Below are 22,214 nucleotides of genomic sequence, written 5' to 3' on the forward strand. Positions count from 1 at the left end.
TTTCATTCTTAGTGTACATGTTCCTTCACGATTTTACATAATATTCAAAGGGCTACTTCTGCTTCTTCATGTGGCCTTGGCTTCTAATTATCAATAACTCCATGTCATTCTCTGTTTATATCATACCTCTAAATCTATGGATAACATGTGCTGGGTCTGGAATATTAGATTAAGTTTCAGTTTCAAGAAACATAAACCATTCTAGCTATCTTACAGAGACATAATACAGGAAAATAGGTGTTGACACAATCACTGGGAATGCTGAAGAATCATTTTAGGTCGTAACTCCATAAGTGTCCATCTCTCTCCCCAGAATGCACTACTCTATCCACTTGATACACTCAAATTTTATCTTTTAAGAGTCATCTCAAGCATCAGTCACTCTCTGAAGCCTGCTCTGACTCCCTCAGAGCTACTTGGACACACTAAGTTCCTATTGCATTCTGTATATATCTTCACTATGATAATTCACATAAATTACTGTAGTATTTTTACATTTGTTTCTTCACTTAGAATATAGTCATTTTCAAGGTTTAAATTTGAGTCTCTTTGAAGGCACATACTTTTTTTTTTTCCAACTACACATATAAACACCTATGGCCTGGATAAGTTCCTGAAGGAAAATGGGATTTATAAAAATGTGTTGGATGTTTTTTAAGGAATCTCCATACTGTTCTCCCTAGTGGCTGACCAATTTAAATTCTCACCAACAGTGTAAGAGAGTTCCTTTTTCTCCACACCCTCTCTAGCATTTATTGTTTGTAGACATTTTGATGATGGCCAGTGTGAGGTGATACCTCATTGTAGTTTTGATTTGCATTTCTCTAATAATTAGTGATGTTGAGCATCTTTTCATGTACCTCTTGGCCATCTGGATGTCTTCTTTGGAGAAATGTCTATTTAGATCTTCCACCCATTTTTAGATTGGGTTGTTTGTTTTCTTAATACTGAGCCGCATAAGCTGTTTGTATATTTTGGAGATTAATCCCTTGTCAGTCACTTCATTTGTAATTATTTTCTCCCATCCTCTGGGTTTTTGTTTTGTTTTGTTGATGGTTTTCTTTTAAAAAATAGAGCTACCATAAGACCCAGCAATCCCACTACTGGGCATATACCCTGAGAAAAACCATAATTCAGAAGGACATGTGCACCCCAATGTTCATTGCAGCACTAGCCAGGACATGGAAGCAACCTAAATGTCCATCAGTGGAGGAATAGATAAAGAAGATGGGGTACATATATACAATGGAATATCAGCCATAAAAAAAGAACAAAATAATGCCATTTGCAGTGACATGGATGGACCTAGAGGTTGTCATACTGAGTGATAAGTCAGACAGAGAAAGACAAATATCACATGATACAGCTTATATGTGGAATCTAAAATAATGGTATAAATGAGCCTATTTATAAAACAGAAATTGAGTCACAGATGTAGAAAACAAACTATGGTTACCAAGGGGGAAAGGGGAGAGAGGGATAAATTGGGATTGACATATACACACTACTATATATAAAACAGATAACTAGTAAGAACCTACTGTATAGCACAGGGAACTCTATCCAATACTATGTAATGACCTAAATGGGAATAGAATCTAAAAAAGAGTGGATATATGTGTATGTATAACTGACTCACTTTGCTGTACAGCAGAAACTAACAGAACATTGTAAATCAACTATGTCAATAAAAATTTTAATTAAAAAATGAAAAAAAATCAACTATAGCAAAAAAAGAGTTAAAATCTTTTAAATAAATAAAAATTTAAAAAATGTGTTGAATGTATATTGAATGCAATAATGTAATAAGTATGTGGCAGAAGCCAAAGTCAATAAACATTGGCTTTCTTTACTAAGCAATGCATGGTAAAGAAAAAAGTGCATATTTATATACTTGCAACTTGAATCTTTTTTTCAAAGGTGAAAAAAATTGTATTACTTACCAATCATGCAAAAGAACAAAGACTACCACATTTGAATGGTGGAAAATTATTTGGTCAAACAATTTGAGTGTTAAGTCTAACTTGTAAGATTTCATAATGATCAAAATTTGATAAATGAAATCTACTAGACAGTTGGCTCTTTGAGAAACATCAGTGTTTCTCAATTAGCCCTGCATATGTAGCACACTGCCCGATGTCATTTGGCCCCAACTATCTAATAGTTGAATAAAGGAATAAATTGACTAATGAATAAATTTAAAAATATATATATATATTATTAAAAACTATAGTGAAGAGGAAGATGCTTGATGGGTAAAAGAAGATACTGACTTTTTTTGCATTACTGCTTTAAAAAGATGTTTACTGTGCCTGTTTTAATTTTTATTTTCATTTATTTCACTAGTCAGTGCATTTTATTTTTTGTTTGAGACCATTTATCTTATCTTTATACTTACTAACATACTACAGAAAAATTTGTGAGTTTGTAAATAAAATCTCAAAGCTTTTTCTCAGCCTCAGTGGGTATTTTGAGAGACAGAGGGAGATTGGACTTGTGCTTGAACTGAAGGTGAAGTAAAGGAGCAAATATGTCTTTTAAAGTCTGGTAACATAGAAGTTATTTTTTTCTGTATTTAATAAACAAACTATTCCTAGTATATTTTAAACCAGTTGCAGTGCACAAACAATAGAACTTTAATTTAAAAGGTACCCAAATGAACTTTTGGTATCTAAAATAGTTCTGATCCCTTTTTGGTACTATCCTGGAGGTGATTTTGAGAAATTAATAGCCAGGTATGATACAAGTTAATATATTATATATATCACATAGTGTTTGTAGTGAATTTCAGTGGAGAATTTAAAAAGTTGAGAGTGCTAAATTAAAGTATGTTCACTCCTTAGACTTGAATACTAGTACTTTTGTTTGCTTCTAACTATGGGCCATATATTTAAATACAGTGAACACTAGAAAATACATCCATTTTCAAGGACTGGCTCAATAGGAAATAATTTCCTAAGAGCTTCAGCCAAAAGAGTTTTTAAATATGAAGTGTTATACAGGTTTATCAATTCTGAATTTCATGGTACAGACCCAAATTTTTTCTAAGGGAAGTAAAATTTTCTTTTCTATGAAGAATTTTACTGAGTTTATCTTCATAACTTAGAAGACTTAGTTTCCTTGGGAGAAGAAAAAGAAAGAGCTTGCTCACACATTTTTCTCTTCTAACATCTAAGAGCTTTAATTAGGATAATAATCTCTCTTTACGGGAATTGTAAAGAAAATGGGGACAATGCAACTCCAAACAAGTATTATTAAAATGTCAGCCTCAAAAGAGCCATGTATTTTAAAGCATTCAGTTTCCTTCTCTCAGCATTACTTCCTCTTATCCATCTTACTAATAGAAGTGTCTTTTAGCTACTTATTTATATCCTTATAATAAAAGAATATACATATCCTATGTGCTATTTTGTAGACTTATTTTAAATTAAAAGTTTTAATACAAGAAGAATGGATGACAGGTGACATGCCAAAAGTGATGACAGTGTTACATTGGTATAGTATTTTAAATATTTTTTATTTTATATTATTTTTTTTAAACTGAGAGTTTACAATGGAGAATTATAAATGGAACGTGTCAAGCACAAAAGAAAAATAAATGTGCTCTTGAAGAGCCTAATATAGGCATGAGTCATAAATGTAAAAGACCATTGTAATAAAATGTTGTGGCAGGAAGTTATTGTAGTTGTTATGTAACTACAGCCATTATAGAATCAGATTTGGGAAAATATGATATAGTTAGGGGGAAAAAAAGAATAGTTGACAGGTTTGTTGGAAGAAAGCATTCAGAATGGGGAGGAGAATCTTGAACATTTTCTAAATATTCAAATGAAAGAAAAAAAAAGTTGAGATCCACACTTGATATAGAAGAGAGAAGCAGTGCTAGGTTTCACAAATAAGACTGGTTTTAATTAATCAGGTAAAGGTATAATTCCTGTACAGATGAGACTGTCAGTATACACTGTATAGAAATTTTTCTTCATAATTTAATTAATATTAATCATGAACCATGTTCCTTCACATTAGTGTATATTTATCTTAACACAATGGGCAAAATGTTAGAAATAATAAGAAAGAAAAAGTTCCTTTATGAGAAAACATATTGCATGAAAGAAATATTATCACTGAGCAGCAGGAAGAGTTTCATATTATTTAAAGAAAAATTTTATCTTACTAAAGAAAATTATCTTCTCACAACTCCTAAAATATACCTATTAGTTATTTGGCTTTAGCTAATTATGTAAGAAACGAAGAAAATGAATCTGGTTAAAGGAAAATAGTCATCTTGAGCTTTGTTAAATCCCAAAGTAAATATAAAGTTAGTATCTATTTGTCCTTTGTAGAATATTCCATTTTTTTTGTTCTGTCATTCAAAAACTTCAATTAAGTGCCTTACATGGCATCTGATTATTGATGTATTAAAAATGTTTTTCTATCCCAGTGAATTGGAGAGCAAGCTATCTAAATTATCTTTCGCATCATAAATCTGCAATGATTAGTATGTTACAGGCAGAAAGGATTATAGATTATGTACAATGTTATATGACCACGGCAAAAATGTCTCAGAGATACTGCATTTAAAATAAAGTTAAAATTGCGGATTTTCAAGGATTCTCAGATTATGTACTTCAGCAAAATGAAACCATTATTCATATTATATTGTCTATGTTATGTTATGTTATGTTACGTTATATTTGCTTGCATTCATAAATACCTGAAAGTATGTTCTGACAAATTAAGAATTATTTTAGATTACAAGACTTTCTTAATGACATCAGAGAAAGCATACTTTCAGTTATTTATGAAATACCCCCATTAATAGTGCATAGCCCTGTGTACATATGAATCTGTGATGCTACTATCAGCAGGACATTAATTCATAAAACTATATTTGAAAGATGGATTATTCTTGAAGGGTCAAGAGTTTTTCAACTTCAACTGTTCAAGACACTCATAGAATTAATTAGAAGGTAACTTAGTAAAAATTTTATTCATTCTTTGAGACAGCAACCAGTGAGTCTTCTTGCAGAAAGTAAATTTAAATAAGTACATACTGGAAGAGACTAACCAATCAAATTAAATAGAATGGGTTACATATTGAATTTCACCTCCAATGAATAATTTACTCACTTTTGCTAAATAGGTAATCCTCTTCTTTAATTGTTCCATTAATTAATTTCCTTTTGTAGAACTTAATAATCTCCTCAAGGTAAGTCTGAATTGATTATTTTTTAAAAGCTTTTTTTTTTTTTTGGAACAAGCAAATGCACATAATAACAACACAAGAGATACAAAAGAACATGCATTAAGAAGTAAACCTCCCTTTCATTTACTTTACTCTATTTACCCAATTTGCCCCACTGCAAGAAACCAGTGTTATCATTTATGTATTTTTTCCAAAGATATACTTTGTATATAAACATATTTGGGGGGTTTTGTTATTGTTTTGTTTTGTTTTAAAACAAGTAGTAGACTACAAAGCCCACTATTCTGTACTTTAAATAATTTTTGGAAGTCATTTATAACAACTTATATAGAGGGGTTTCATTTAAAAAATATTTGAATATCGAACATTTGACTATCATGCCATTATACATATATAATAGTTGACCTAATAGGTGAATTTAGCTCACTTACAAGTATGTATCTTTAATTCTGTCATTTTTAGTTATGTTTTATTTTTAATGAGGCATAATTTAAGTATAACAATGAAGTATTTGTTAATTTTGACAGATATAAATCATTATATTTCTAAACCTTTCACAATATATTCTATATTTCCTTGTGTGTGTGTGTGTTACTTTTACTGTTTGGGAAGGTAAAATTTCAGTATAATGGTTAATGCCATTTCAGTTACTACTGATTCGTGGCAAATCACTACAATCTTAGTGGTATTAAGCAACCATTTTGTTAAGTTCATAGGTTCTGTGGGTCAGGAATTTTAATAGGATGTCTTCATATATACAATATCTCACCTGGGAACACTCAGTGGTTGGACTGATTTGCCAGCTGGGAACTGGAAACATTTTGAGGTGTCCACATACATCTGGCAGTTGATGTTGAGTACTCCCTGAAAACTCACCTGAAACTGTGGACCAGAACTACACATGGCCTCTTTAGATGGCTTACATTCCTTATAGCGTGATACAGTTTTCTGATTTACTTTTTAGCATTTTAGTTAGTGCTCTAGGAGTGGTTTCAAGAAAGTCCCACCTGAGTTAAAACCCACTGAACTCTCAATTCTACATTGGAACCAACGTTTAGCTGGGTATATGCAATTGTCGTATAGTTCTCTTTTTCCTAGAGCACTTGATAGTCATTATCCCAGTGATGTCAAGTACTGGATGTTTCTGTGGGGAAATCAGAGATCACACTTGTAGCTAATATGACATTTTGTTTAAATACCTGAAGAGTTCTTTCTTTATCCCTTTTTTATATGTGGGTGTTAATAATTTTGTCTGTATTTTTTCTCCTAGAATATGGTTTCCCACTTCAAACTATAGATTTGAGTATTTATTGGGCACTGGAAAGTTTTCTTATTGTATTTAAATCTATTAGGTTGGATTTTTTTTTTTTTTACAAAGGCAAAAAGTATGCATATTTTGGATCTCCCTTATATGTCTTTTGCATCTATTGATTTGTTTCCTAATCTTCGTTTTCTACTTTATTTTGTTCACTTTTCTTAATCCTGACCTCAATGTCCTTTATTAGCTGTTTTTTAAAAAATTTATTTTATTTACTTTTGGCTGTGTTGGGTCTTCATTGCTGCACACGGGCTTTCTCTAGTTGCAGTGAGTGGGGACTGCTCTTTGTTGCGGTGTGTGGGCTTCTCATTGTGGTGGCTTCTCTTATTGCGGAGCACGGGCTCTAGGTGCTTGGGCTTTAGTAGGCGTGGCACGTGGGCTCAGCAGTCATGGCTCACAAGCTCTAGAGCATGGGCTCAGTAGTTGTGGCACACGGGCTTAGTTGCTCCACGGCATGTGGGATCTTCCTGGAACAGGGCTCGAACCCATGTCCTCTGCATTGGCAGGTGGATTCTTAACCACTGCGCCACCAGGGAAGTCCCCTTTATTAGTTTTTAGCAATGCCTATCTCTTTTGTACAGCCATCAATGAGGCCTTCTTTTCTAAATGAATTTATTTTTCAATTGTACTAGTTTTTATTTCTTTCTATTGTCTTGCCTTTTAGTCTCCAAAATTCTTGAATCTCTGCATTGAGATGATGGAGGTGCCTTTTCTCCTTTTGATTTTTATGTAAAAGTCTATGTCCCACGGTAGTATTTTTACTTGGAAGATTTCTTGGCCTGCTCTTCCTTCTTTCCTTCTCTCTTTCCAATTTTATTTTACATGGAATTATCTTTGTATAGATTCTGTGCTATTTTAAATTATTATGTATTTTTTGAATGCAGTGACCTAGAGCAGTTATTTTACAGGATGTTCCTGTTGGAGTAGGGTTTCCATGCTTCAGAATATCTCTTTCTTATGGCACAAAGTTTCATGGGTGTTTTTTTGGTTTTTTTGTCATTGCTTTTTCTTGTCTAATAGATTTCTGAAGACATAAAAATCCTTAAAAAGCAACGTTCATTTTGTTCTTCACTCTGGCTCACCAAAAGATTGTTTTCTGGAAATATGGAATGTGTCTGTGATTAGCAATGCAGTCCAGCCTCCCCTGCTCCTCCTTGATGACAAACTGGACCCAGGGAAGTTCCTAATATAACTCCACACACATTGTTTCCATTTCTTCTAAAAAGGTGGGACCTCTACTTGAGAACTATGAGTAGCTTCCTTCTGAGATCTTTAGTCATAAGCATCCTTTCTGTTCCTATCTTTCCTCATGTATTGCTATTCAGGCATATAGATATCTCTTAATATTATAAATGATAGAGTGTGTCCTTCAATTTCATGTTCTTGCTTGAACCTAGTAATTTTATGCCTCTGTCTCTTAACATTTTATTCTCCATTAATGGACAAATGCTTGTAGTAATTCTTGTTACAAAGCCATCTCTTAACATCACTTCTGATGCCAAGTCTTTCCTAACGCTCCTGTCTGGACCTTTCACTGCTGATAGAATTAATGACCACATCTTCAAACATATTGCAAGTCCTTAGATTTATGACTATTATAGTATGTATACATAATTTTACATGCCTATATTCCTTGTAAATTTCTCGAAGACAAAGACTTATTCATCATTTCATCCTCCAGCTAAAGCATAGGGAGTAATGTATAATACACACCTAACAAATGTTTCTTGAGCTGTTGATATATGACATCTAATTACCTAGCTTATACATGAAAACACTGATTAGATTTGTTACCTCTTGGAAATATTCTATACTTAATTATATTAAATTGATGGTGATGCCCTAAGGTGTTTTTGATAAATGGTTTTCATTTCCACCTGCATTATCAATGAGGAATCATTACAAATCATTCAGTTATAAAAATCAGGCCAGGCCAGGTCTCTAACTATATTACCATGAGCTCTTTTTGTTTGCTGCAGTGTACAGTTAGTTGATTTTGTCTTGTCATGAAAATTTTTTATCAACGTTGTCACTCAATGAATATTTATCAAATGCTTAATGAATTTAATCTTATTTTCAGTTCCTTCTGAGGAATACAAAAGACAGTTCTAACATAGATCCTGTTCTCAAGAAACACAAAGCATGGTAAGAGATAACGCACTACTTAAAAAATTTTTTTCAGATTAAAATAAATAATGCAACATAAAGACAAAATTACAAATCATTTACCATCTAAACATCTTAATATACCAGAGTTAATATTTTATAATATTCCATCACAGATATTTTTCTCCCTATAATAATACAGGAAAGAATGGTAGAGTGGATTATAGCAAAGCTTTGAAGTTAACAAGAAGGTTTGCCTGAGAATAGTAATCTAATCTATTTAAGCCGCATTGTGCACATCTACAAAACGGGGGAAATTATACCTACTGTATAAAGCAATTAGCACAATGTCTCAGACATAAAAATACCCCAAAACACTTGTTGGTACATCAGGGTAGACTGTAGACTATAGACAGGTTGGTATATCAGGGTAGACAATAACAACTGTAATTAATTTAATCATTCTCTTTGACAGACGTTTTATATTTTTCCAATTTTTTGTTTCCTTGGATTTTCATTTTGTTTTTCTTTTGTTTACAATTAAAATTACAGTTACAAGTAATGCTGGTGTGAACAGCTTCAAATATCTTTATACAGCTATTTTTATATCCCTGGAAATAGATATTTGCAATAAAATTCTGGAAGAACTGGATCTTGATAGGCTTAGATCATTGGTTTTTTTTCCTTCTTAGCCCTAGACAACTGCAGAACTTCTGTTTACTCTCTCAGCCTTTTAGCCTGAGAATCAGCAAATGGTTCAAGGGAAAGTAGATCCAAATATTGGACTAATCAATTTATACTTTCCTTTTCTTCAATCTTATCCCCATAAGTCCTTGTTCTCTTGGTGGTTTTCCAATGCTTACAAACAGCTTTTCTTAAAAAATCTTTTCCAGTTGTTTTTAGATGGAGATTTGGTTTACAACAGGTGTGTTCACCATCACCACTGAGAAAACAATACATTTTTTGACAGGGTAAAAAATCTAGTGTGATAATTATTTTCACTCCATACTCTAGAAAATTAATTCTATTATTTTGGGATAACATTGTCATTATTTGGAAGTCTGCTGTTAATTTAATATTTACCTTTTTGGTAGGTGCATCAATATTTTGTCTCTCCCTACTTTTAAAATTGCTTTCTTTTTCTTGTGAAATGTTGGTATGTTGCATCCAATGGTGAACTTTAAAAAAATTAATGTCCATTTTGATATATTGTGCTTCCTGATAATTTTATCATATTTCTGTATTAGGAAATTCTCAGCCATATTTTCCTCAAGTTTTGTCTTGCCTCAGTTCTCTCCAGACTTGTATTCTGGAACTATAATTAAACATATGTTCATTCTAGCCACTATATATCTTAAATTATCTTTTGTGTATTTAACTTATTTTTCTCTTTTGGCTGACATTTCAAAAAATTATCTTCAGCTAGATATTTCTGTTCTTCAATTTATTCTTCATTTTTGTTCTGTGATTATATTCATTCATTTTGTGTTTTGTTTCAGTGATCATGTTTAATTTTTGAAAATGTATTAGTTGATTGTAAGATTGCTTGGTCATTAAAGAAAATTTTTTATAGCATGCTTAAGTTTATGAATTCATTCTGTGTTTCCTTTTTCTTTTTAAACATAGTTATCTGATATGCTGCCACTATCAATTCTTTTTTTTTTATTAGTTTCTGCTTTATAACAAAGTGAATCAGTCATACATATACATCTGTTCCCACATCCCTTCCCTCATGCATCTCCCTCCCTCCCACCCTCCCCATCCCACCCCTCCAGGCGGTCACAAAGCACCGAGCTGATCTCCCTGTGCTCTGCGGCTGCTTCCCACTATCTATCTACCTTACGTTTGGTAGTGTATATATGTCCATGCCGCTCTTTCGCTTTGTCACAGCTTACCCTTCCCCCTCCCCATATCCTCAAGTCCATTCTCAAGTAGGTCTGTGTCTTTATTCCCGTTTTACCCCTAGGTTCTTCATGACATTTTTTTTTTTGTTAATTCCATATATATGTGTTAGCATACGGTATTTGTCTTTCTCTTTCTGACTTACTTCACTCTGTATGACAGACTCTAGGTCTATCCACCTCATTACAAATAGCTCAGTTTCGTTTCTTTTTATGGCTGAGTAATATTCCATTGTATATATGTGCCACATCTTCTTTATCCATTCATCCGATGATGGACACTTAGGTTGTTTCCAGCTCCGGGCTATTGTATCAATTCTAACATTTGTAAAACTTGGAGTTCCAAGGTGGTTGTCATTACTGCTGATAAAACTTTCATGATGCTTTATCTTCTTGGATGGTTGTGGCCTTTGATTGTCAGTTTATATTTATTTGTGAGGTCTGTGGCTGATTTTGCCTGATTCTGAGGACTCTACCAACCCTGAGTCACTCCAGATCCTTTTAAAATTGTGGCTTAATGAGGGCATCTGAGTTTTAGCCTTCCTAGTCTGTCCAAGGCTTACAACCTCTGTCGAAGAGTTATCACTGGTATTTGCTCTGAGAAAAATTCTGCTCCTATCGGTTCTCTCACTGGTCCCAAATTTAAGTTTTAAGGTCAGGTTTTGGATCAAGTTTCTGTTTGTTTGTTTTCCTTCATTGAGTGTGTGTGGGGAGGGGAAAAGAGTTGGCAATCTTTGAAGATTGTCTTTAAATTCCTAAGTGTTAAGAAATACATTCGAAACATTTCAGTCTAGGTCTAGTCGTTTTGCAGTAAGAGGATGTTCCAGATAATCTAGTCCACCATGATCCTGAAAGCATATGCTCTGCTCCACTTGATAAATGAAAAATTCCACTGTGACCAAAACACCTAGGTCTTAGTCTATTCAGGCTGCTGTATCAAAATACCACAGACTGAGTAGCTTATAAACAACAGAAATTTATTTCTCACTATTCTGGAGACTGAAAGTCTGGGATTAAAGTGCCAACAGGGCTGGGTGAAGGCCCTCTTTCAGGTTGCAGACTTCTCATTGTATCCTCACATGGCAGAAAGGGCAAGGGAGCTCTCTCAGATGTCTTACATAAGGGCACTAATCTCATTCATGAGGGTTTGGCCCTCATGACCTAAACACCTTCCAAAGGCCTTACCTTCTAATACCATCACATTGGGCATTAAGATTCAACATATGGATTGAGAAGGGGGGCACAAACATTCCGACCAGAGCACTACACCTGTACAAAAATCCCAGGTTTGTATTCAGACATATCTATGTTATTATACCTATATTTACTTGATGCCTTCATATTCCTTCAGTCTTTATACCTTTTTTTGTTTGGTTTCACTTCATATTCTACAAGCCAAAACAAAATAAACAGTAATTTTATCCATTCCCTCAGAATTGCACTCAGGATTTCATCATGATTTCCAACCACCATAAAATATCCTCATATTCTCTGTACTAATTCTTCACCTCTACATCAATCCAAGTATTATTTTTTTATTTTTATTTTTTTTTGCGGTACGTAGGCCTCTCACTGTTGCGGCCTCTCTCGTTGCTGAGCACAGGCTCTGGACGCGCAGGCCCAGCGGCCATGGCTCACGGGCCCAGCCATTCCGCGGCATGTGGGATCTTCCCCAACCAGGGCATGAACCCGTGTCCCCTGAATTGGCAGGCGTACTCTCAACCACTGCACCACCAGGGAAGCCCAATCCAAGTATTTATTTTCTCCTAATCTCCCAAGAACTTTTCAACCAGCTAGGGAAAATATATCTTTTGATTGTCTTTATTAGAAATGTATGATATTGAATATAATTTTTGTGCTCAGAATGCCCATCATTATTTTACTCAATTTTAGAGGATTCCATTCCCCATATTTCTTGGTTAGAAATTTATCTCAAAGGATATCACCACTCCTGCTACTCTTGACTTTTGAAACAAATGGCTAAATAGCCTATACCAATTAAAACAAACAAACAAACAAAAAAAAAACAAAAAAACTATAACCTTTGAGGATAGATTATGTTGCTATTTTTTCCTTCCAAATTAATTCTTATTTTTATTATGTTTAACTTTTTTCCTTCTCTAGAGCATGAAATTAACTAAGGTAATTTCGTCTACCACATAGATTGGAAGCTTGACATACTTCTGAACCATATGAAGTATCTGAATACAAACACGAGTAAGACAAAGTAGCCACAATTCGTGAAGAGGGTCATGTAAATTAAACACAGATATTCATGAGACTGTGTTAAGTGGTAAAGTAAAAAAGTGCCATTGGGCTTCCCTGGTGGCACAGTGGTTGAGAGTCCGCCTGCCAATGCAGGGGACACGGGCTCGGGCCCTGGTCCGGGAGGATTTCACATGCCATGGAGTGGTTAGGCCCGTGAGCCATGGCCGCTGGGCCTGCGCGTCTGGAGCCTGTGCTCTGCAGCGGGAGAGGCCACGGCAGTGAGAGGCCCGCGTACCAAAAAAAAAAAAAAAAAAAAAAATAGTGCCATAAAGCACAAGGTAAGAAGCACCAAATTATGTAAGGAAGGGGAGAAATGAAGAAAAGTTTCACATTCAAGATTACTTTGTGAATAATTAGCAAATAAACCATATCAGGAAGGAGAAGTAAGAAAGAAACATAACTCACTTTGCCTTATAAATCTTTTAAGCATATTGATCTCCATACTAAAGCATGAATTTCTCAAATCAGGACACCTATCCATCATTTTGTGTTCACTATTTATTCCAGTACTTGACTAAATGTAAATGTTCAATAAATGCTTTAGTGATTAAAAAATAACCATTACTGTCTGATTTAGTCCTAAAGAGCCTCACTTTATAAAAGAACAAAATTAAAATTTGAGATTAATCTATTGTTTGTGTGTCACTCACCATTCAAATTATCTGACTTTTTTAAAAGGGAGAGATTGTATCTTATGGTAACCCCTCCATTTATCACATTAGAAGGTGTACTCCAAGTCCTGAAAGGGTATATAAAACCAAACTAATAAATGTTGATGGAACTATTGAGAAAGAAGGAAGACCCTAATTCCAAGGAGTATGTTTGTGTGTTTGTGGTGAAACGGGGTTGAGAGTAGATGAGAAAGACTTTTCAGAATATCTGAGGAATACAGCACATGAGTGGATGAGGAAAGGGAGAAGCAGTGAAGACCGTCAATGTGATAGGGAGAATGGAAGATGATACCGCATGATGGTCTGACAATATATAAACAGTCAAATCTCCCACACAAAAAAAGTTTTTTCTAAATGAAATTTAAAAAAATGTTTCATAAAGATATTAAAGGGAATGACATACCATAAGGTTAAATGTTGAATATGATGAACAAATAACAGTGACAGCTATAAGTGAAAAAACAATTAAATATACTGTGGGAAAATAAGTTTTCCCAAATGTAAGCTCTTTCTAACTATTTCAATCCTTTCACTGTTTGGAACTATGGTTAAAGTTATGTTCAATTTAGGTTCTAAGCTGCAATTATTTCAAAATTCTTATGTGAGAGACTGCAAGACCTAACTCAATGAAAAATAAGATTAATTGTTTAGTGAGTATTACTGCCCCAATGATATCTCACATATATACAATCTATATTGCTTATTTAATCCAAGAAGAAATTTAATTTCAGCTAAAAAATGAAGGGTGTGAGTCGGAGAGACTTCATATTATTTTTCAAGAAGAATTCATTTTATTTCTCAAACCATCAATAAAATCAGGATTAGACTTTATGCCCTGCTTCTCTTAAATGTATAGTGACTGTTGACTTTTGCTACAGTAAAAACATTTTCTTTTATAGTGCAATAAAATTAGATGTACTCAAAGACTTGAGCAAGCAATGAGTGTTTTTAAGTAGCTAAAATACATTTTTTTAAAATACTAGCATTAAGATTAGAAAACAGTTCTGCTCCAAAAAAGGACTGTCAGAAAATCTACTTAAATAGCACAATATTAGTAGCATCTGATGAGAAATATGTATTACATCTGAGCTGTACTATAACCTGTGTGGAAGAAGAGATTAAATGTGAGATTTTAAAATATGCTTTCTTTAAAAAAAGAAAGAAAAAAGAAATCTAATATGCATTCTTAAAATTAGAGCCATGTGGGTAGTCTAACATCTGCCCTCTGCTGCAGCTGTCCAAAGTTGTTAAAACTGTCATCCATCTGGCCTTAATCTTACACTTTATTTTAGAAAAACATATATATTTATTAAGTGATATTAAACCCCATTTTATGTCCTCTCCCCTGAAGTAGTCCTTGTGTAGAACAAAATCTAATTGCAATTCAGCTTCATTATATTAACTTTTATGCAAGGCATTATTGGGGAATCATTATTGAGATCACTATCCCAAGACCCTGAGCAATGGATAACAAAAAAAAAAAAAAAAAGAAAACTATGTGTCTACCTGAGGTCACCTTTGTGTTCACTTTGTATATAATTCAAATGTTCATTGAGCTATTCAATTTACGAGTTACAACAGATGATAGTTGATCTAAAATGTTTATAAAGCCAAGTATAAACTAGTTATAAGATAAATAAGTACTAGGGATGTAATGTACAACATGATAAATGTAATTAACACTGCTTTATGTTATATATGAAAGTTGTTGACAGTAAATCCTAAGAGTTCTCATCACAAGGAAAAACATTTTTCTTCTATTTCTTTATTTTTGTATCTATATGAGATGACGAATGTTCACAAAACCTACTGTGGTAATCATTTCATTATGCATGGAAGTTAAATCATTATGCTGTACACTTTAAACTAATACAGTGCCAAATGTCAATTATATCTCAATAAAGCTGGAAGAAAAAAGTCAACAAAATAAATACATACATACATAAATACATACATCACTTATAAACCTCGATAATTTTCATTTTACAATTACCAATTAGCATTTGACATCTCTGTTCTTTCTGATGTACAACCATAGTGGTTACATGTACCCATGTTGGTAGCCTCATAAACTTGATACCTGAGCAGTTTTTATATACCTGGGTCTACTAGTTCAGATGGCTTCACAGAACAATGGTATCTATCTTAATTTCCTCTTTCAGGGCTATATAATAAGGACAAAAGTTTTCGAATGCTTCATGTAAATATATAAGCTTTTATTTACATGCCTTCACAATGAAAAGGTATCTGTCTTTGGGAAGAGAGGAATAATGAACTTGTGAAGTTTTCAATATGGGAATTTTTAAATATAAACTTATGTCCCTTTCTGCCTGCTGAAAGAGAGGGCCAGTATTTTAGGAAAGCCCAGCTATACAGTTCTTCAGATAAAAGAGAAATTTGTTTTTGTGAGTAGCCTGTTGAAGCAACATTGTTACCATATATCTTAGTCTGTTTGCTCATTGCTAGTTTTTTTCTCCTTCACTCCTGCCCTTTTCTTAGAGTATTGAAGTAAAAAGGAAGTCATGATTAAATGGGAATGCTGCCATCTTATTTAACTGCTTTCTAAAGACCTAGTTTGTTAATCAAAATTATTGGATATGGAACAACAAACTGAATATTAGTCACTTGGTGAATATAAGCAGAGATTTCATGTTATTTTCCAAAGGAATTAGTGTATTTTTATAAAATAGATGTTATACAAGGGAAAATATATGTTAGAGCTCTTATATTAATCTCAAAGCATGTAAATAAAAACTAACTGCCACTTAACTGCTACTGGTCTTTTCTTTTGGCACAATTTAGCAATTACCGGCTTCACCCTCTGTTTCTTTTTTTAAAGAGCATGTCTTAAAATTAATGAAACTTCTATTCCCTGTTGAACATGCCGATTTCACAGAAGCAGGAGAAATAATTATCATTACAATGAGCACAGGCATTTGTACATCTATACCTATATTTATGTCTATTTCTATATCCATATTAAATTTGTTCATTTTTGAAAGCATATAGTCAGTTTTAAAATAGCTGGCTCACTTCATTGTACAGCAGAAACTAACACAACATTGTAAAGCAATTACACTCCAATTAAAAATAAACAAACAAAAAAACCCAGCAAAAAACCCCAGAAGTATATATATAGCTATAGTAAACATATTCCTAACTTTCTACCTTCTAATCACTTGCTAAAACTATGAATATGGACAACACATATACGTATGTGTGTAAATGAGTGTGTCTTGTCTGCATATGTGTATGTATATGTTCTTAAATCTCTAAAATGGAAGTAATATATATGTGCTATATTTCTTTTTTTTTTTTTTTTTTTTTCGGTACGTGGGCCTCTCACTGTTGTGGCCTCTCCTGTTGCAGAGCACAGGCTCCGGACACACAGGCTCAGCGGCCATGGCTCACGGGCCCAGCCGCTCCGCGGCATGTGGGATCTTCCCAGACCAGGGCACGAACCCATGTCCCCTGCATCGGCAGGCAGACTCTCAACCACTGCGCCACCAGGGAAGCCCATATGTGCTATATTTCTAACATCATTTTTTCTGTGGCATCTATGCTTCTTTTTGTTGTTAATTTTAGAAGCACCCTGATTTTACTTTACGGAACTCTTCTCCTATTAGATTAAATTTTGGTGAGCCTTCAAATTAAACATCCTATTCTCCTCCTGGTCAAAGTGCACTTAACCTCAAGTCAGGACAACTAAAGGGTTTATCCCTAGAATTTGAATCTTGACTGGTTGCTCTTGACTGTAAGCACTTTATCAGTTTATTCAGTGTACCATGAAAATATTCTTGCCCGCTGTGAACGGAAAAAGGTTGGGAAACAGTGATTACAGTGTCTTTCCTTCTTTTGTATATTACTTTCTTTTTTGCCTCTCAAGTGGGATCTGAATATTATGCTCCTAATTAGACAGCTTTGAAGTTGGAATCTTGATGGATTTCTGAGAAAATGGGGAGCAAGGAAGAAAAGATTTTTAACTTCACCTTGACTTTAAAAACAATTTCAATCATTAATGGCTTTTACTTGAATTATTCTATAAAGGACAAAATGAAAATTCTTTCTTATGAAATGGATCTCCCCTACCAATTCCTGCAATGTGATAAAAAGAATCATTCAGAGAAGTTAGTCTTTTGGTTCTAATGATTCTTAAGAGATTGTGAACAAAAAAATAATTTACATTTTCACAGTTGTATTATCAAAGTAAAGAGCAAGTAATAGTTGGATTTGACAATTTGCTTCCTGTTTTTATGAGACAGAGCATGCACAGTTTATGTTGGTCCTCAATCCAAATGGATATTTAAAATACTTTTTCTTTTATCCAAATTAAAAAAAAATAGCATGGAGTCTTGGACATCAAGTCATCTTACACTTAGTCAAGTATCAATGTGCATTTGTAATAAATAATCTCATTTTATTTAATATTGTTCAGTTATTCCACAGTAGGTAACTGGTAAACATTTATGTTTTGGTCCAGTTTCAGTGCTCAGCAACTTGGATTTCTGAGATATCCATTCTATACACTATTGATCATGTAAAGCAAGATAAAGTTTTGAAATAATAGTGTTGGTATGATTGCAAGTGTTCCAGGAGTGGACTGCAAATATTATAAAGCTTTGTACTATTGAACATATTTGAGGAACCGTACACTTTTCAGTGTAACATATGTCACCCATAACAATGTAATTCAGAGAGCAAAAGAACTGAGTAAAATATTGTCCAATCATAGTGTATAGGTAAAGTGGACAGATCCTCTACAAAAATACAAACCATATTTTGGTATCTAATTAATAAAACCCTTCTAACATTAATACCAACATTTGTTGATGGTAGAGTTTTCTGTAAAGTTACTTATAAATAACACGATAGCACTTGGACTGTATTAAGCTTGCTGTCATATGTCATATAAACAGTTGTGCAAATCTTTGACCCATAACTAGTTCCCTACAGAATTCGATGTATCAACAAATCAGGGCAGATTTTTTTGATGTGACAACAAGTTCTGAGAAGGCAATTTGGGTAAATAAAATCTCTGGACAAATCCGCTGAAGCATTTCCAGTTACTTGGTATGTCATTGACGGATTTTTATTTCGCTCTTGAAATTAGTAACATGCACAATTTGAACCAACAAATATCCCACTCCTTACTCTGAATGTGTCAGCAGTTAAACTGAAGCATATTTATTTTACCACTTGATGAATTGAAGAATAAACAATTAATCACAGATATCCCTTCCCTTTTTCTAACACTTGATGGATGTTCTTGTATACATGATGTCATTGATGGATATTTATTCGACTTCTGTAAATAGCGATGCATAAAAGTTTAACTGCAGATACATGCCTCTTCCACTTAATGCATAAAAATGTAATTGCCACATTGCTGAGAGATAATGGACTGCATCACTTTAGGACCTAAGTTACTCCCTGTTAGTTTCTTTCTCAGAAAGATTCATTAGCCCAAGTAACTACTGTTTTTACTTAGCAAACTGTATTACAGAGACACCAAAGAGCTTTTTACCCATTATATTATCAAGCTCTTTAAGGTTTTAGGGCTGGGGCTTTTTGTTATTCATGTTATATTCCCAACGTCTAAAGCAGCTACTGGCATGGATATTTGCTAAATCAACAAGTTAAAAATTCATAGGAATAAAGACTACTAAAATGAATCATTCATTCATTCATTTATTCATTGTTTAAAGAGTAGTCCTCACACCTGTCTAAAATACCTCTTTTCATACAGATTTCAGAACGCTCCAGTCTGGTTTATTCACCTGCCACTCTTTTGGGATTATTATACCAATTCCAATATAATGTTTTCAATCCTTATTTTGTCTTTTCTGTCCTTTCTGTAATGCTTGATCCTGCTGATAACTCTAGTCTTGAAATTATTGTATTTTTTTTTAAAGATAACACTTTTTTGTTTTTTTCCTTGTGCTGTGTCTTTAGCCATCTTCTCACTCATAACTTCATCTACAACTTGTATGTACATTATTATTTTTCCAGTCTTAAGTCACCTGATCTATTCTCCAATTCAATAAAAATAACTCTTCTAAAATACAAATCTGTTTATGTCACGTCCTTGCTTAAATTATTTCAATATTTTTATCATCTATAAGGTCAAATCTCAGCATAGTACACAAAACTCTTCATCTTATGACCATCATTATTCCCAAGATCATCTCCTTCCTGGCTCATATATAAACCTTACACTTTAGACAATTTATGGTACAAACTGTGGTTCTCCAAGGGCGCCATGATTTTTCATGCCTTTTGACATGTTGGTTTCCGCTGTCTGGACAGCAGCTTCCTCTTTTTCCACCTTTTGAACGTTTATCCACCAGAGATGACTTAGCTCAAATTTTACCCCCTCAATTCCTCTGGCAGAATAAGCACTCCTTCAGCTTGCCTCTCTTGAAAAATTTTGCATTATACAACGTTGCACTTTCTAATTATAGTTTCTGTATAGATATATTTCCTTCACTATATTGTAAATGAATTATTTCAAAGTAATGAGTACATTCTACCTGTTCTTATGTACACAGATTAGTATCTACCATATAATTGACACAAAAATATTTCTTGAAAGATTGAAGTAAGGAATGAAGCCAAGATACAAAACTTAAAGATTTAGAGGCATAGCTAATACATCAATTTCTTCAAGTTAAAGATTTTAATAGTGATACTGAAAAGAGAATGTGTACTGAGAGCAAATTTAGATGTGGTGCCTGAAAACAGGAATAGGTTTTTTTTCCTAAAATTATGATTTATAAAATTACCATAAGTCATTTTAAGGCAACTGTATATCTTTAAAAATTACACAAACCTGTGTGTATTAAGAGATTTACTGGCATGAATAAAAGGGCTTCAATTTGAAATATGATGGAGAGAGAAATGTATCATGGGAACATTTTAATATTGGACACTATGAAGAAAAATAGGCATAGCAGAGAGTAAAGAATATTTGATAAATCTCTTGGTAATTTTCAGTAAAATCTAACACAAGACGATGAGTATATAGCAATCTCATTATAAGATATCTACCTACTGGTACCCAACATGTAAATCATTTGTAAACAAAGTGAATGTATGTATGCATGTATTTGTATATATCTGGACACCAATAGAAGCTTCATTTTTCTAAATTTAGCAAATCTGATATAGTACTGGCTGGATGACCTTATAAGAATTTTCTTTTCTCTAAAGAATAAAAGGAAGTAACAGTAGCACTTGGTACATTGAAAATATTAAAACAAACAAGGAAATAGTAGTCACTAACATTGAAAAACCAGGAGACAATGACCAGGTCACTTTTGTACTAGTTATTGAGTGAAACTCTTTACATCAGATTATCTAAGAAAGTGATCATGACAGCAAGTTAGAACAAAATGTGTTGAGAGAAAAAAGGAAGATTCCACCAATATCAATATTTAAAGTGATTCAAGGTTTCAAGAAAGCAGAACTTCACAATATATTACAACCAATCATAAAAAAAGGAATGAGTTTTGTAAAAAAAATAAAATGAATATGTATGAAACCTCTAAACACTCAGAGATGATCTTGGATGTAAAAGAATCTATAAAATAAAATTGGGCTTTAATTTTCAGCTATCTAGAAAATAAACTGTCTACAGTTTTTTTTTTTTTTTTGAATGTTTGAAAGTTAAATTTTATTGTAGTGTCCTGGGAGTATACAGCCTAGGTGTCAGCCATCTGACTCAGAATACATTGAAGGATGTGAACATTTCTATCTGCAGTAATTTATATAGATCCTTCTTATGCTTTATGTTCAGAGGACAAATTTGTTAAAAAATTTTGGAGATCATAACGTAAGCTATAACTTGTTTTTGAGAAATGGTAAAAGGAATTTGGTATATTTATTATGGATGAAAGGTGACTAATAGGAGTAATTATAGATATATAATGCTTTGAAGTCTTTTCTTTAATTTCTAAAAAATTAAATTTACTCAATGTTGCTTCAGAAGGTAAAGGAAAAAGAAGAGGATGGTTTCAAAAAGACTTTCTGATAGTTCTGACCAACCAAAATGGGGAGGTTTCGGAAAAGGACATTTTCTCCCACTAGAAATGTACAATCAGTCTCAGGTGGTCACTGTGTCAAAAATGTTGAAGAATTTATAAAAATAATTTCTCTCTCTTTTTACGACTCAAATTTTTTGGTAAGTAGTTGATTTTTTATATTTTTATTTTGTAATAATTTTTCTTCTTCAGATAGAAGAAACACTGAAATTTGAAGAGTAAAATAAGGTAACTAAGATTTGTAGCATCACAGTTCATAAGTGCCTGGAACGTTCCGTCTTTCCATGCACCTTCTGAATAACACTTTAACAGATTGCACTGATATTGGGGGTGTGGGGGCACTCTAGCTTTGCTTTTTCTTTATAACCTAGATAATTTATTGTCAGTTGAAAATATAAAGCTAGTGCATATTTTCACACTCTGTATGTAAGTTCTATTTTACATCTGGGATAATCATTTCGAAATATGGATGGAAATAGAACTAGAAAGATAAGATGTTTGCCCTCAAAAAGAGCCATAAATACCAATGCGTTGCCATCTTAACTTCTTCCCTCTTTTTCTTTCTTGTCATTCATTTCCCTTCAAATATTTATTAAATTAACTTTTCCAGGACTCAATTAGACATAGGAATAGAAAGGATACTAAGAAAGTATGCTTCAAAAATAAAAACACTTTATTACTTAATAATGCAGACATAAAAACCAT

Source organism: Hyperoodon ampullatus (genome assembly GCF_949752795.1).
Source record: "Hyperoodon ampullatus genome assembly, chromosome: 11".
NCBI classification, from domain to species: Eukaryota; Metazoa; Chordata; class Mammalia; order Artiodactyla; family Ziphiidae; genus Hyperoodon; species Hyperoodon ampullatus.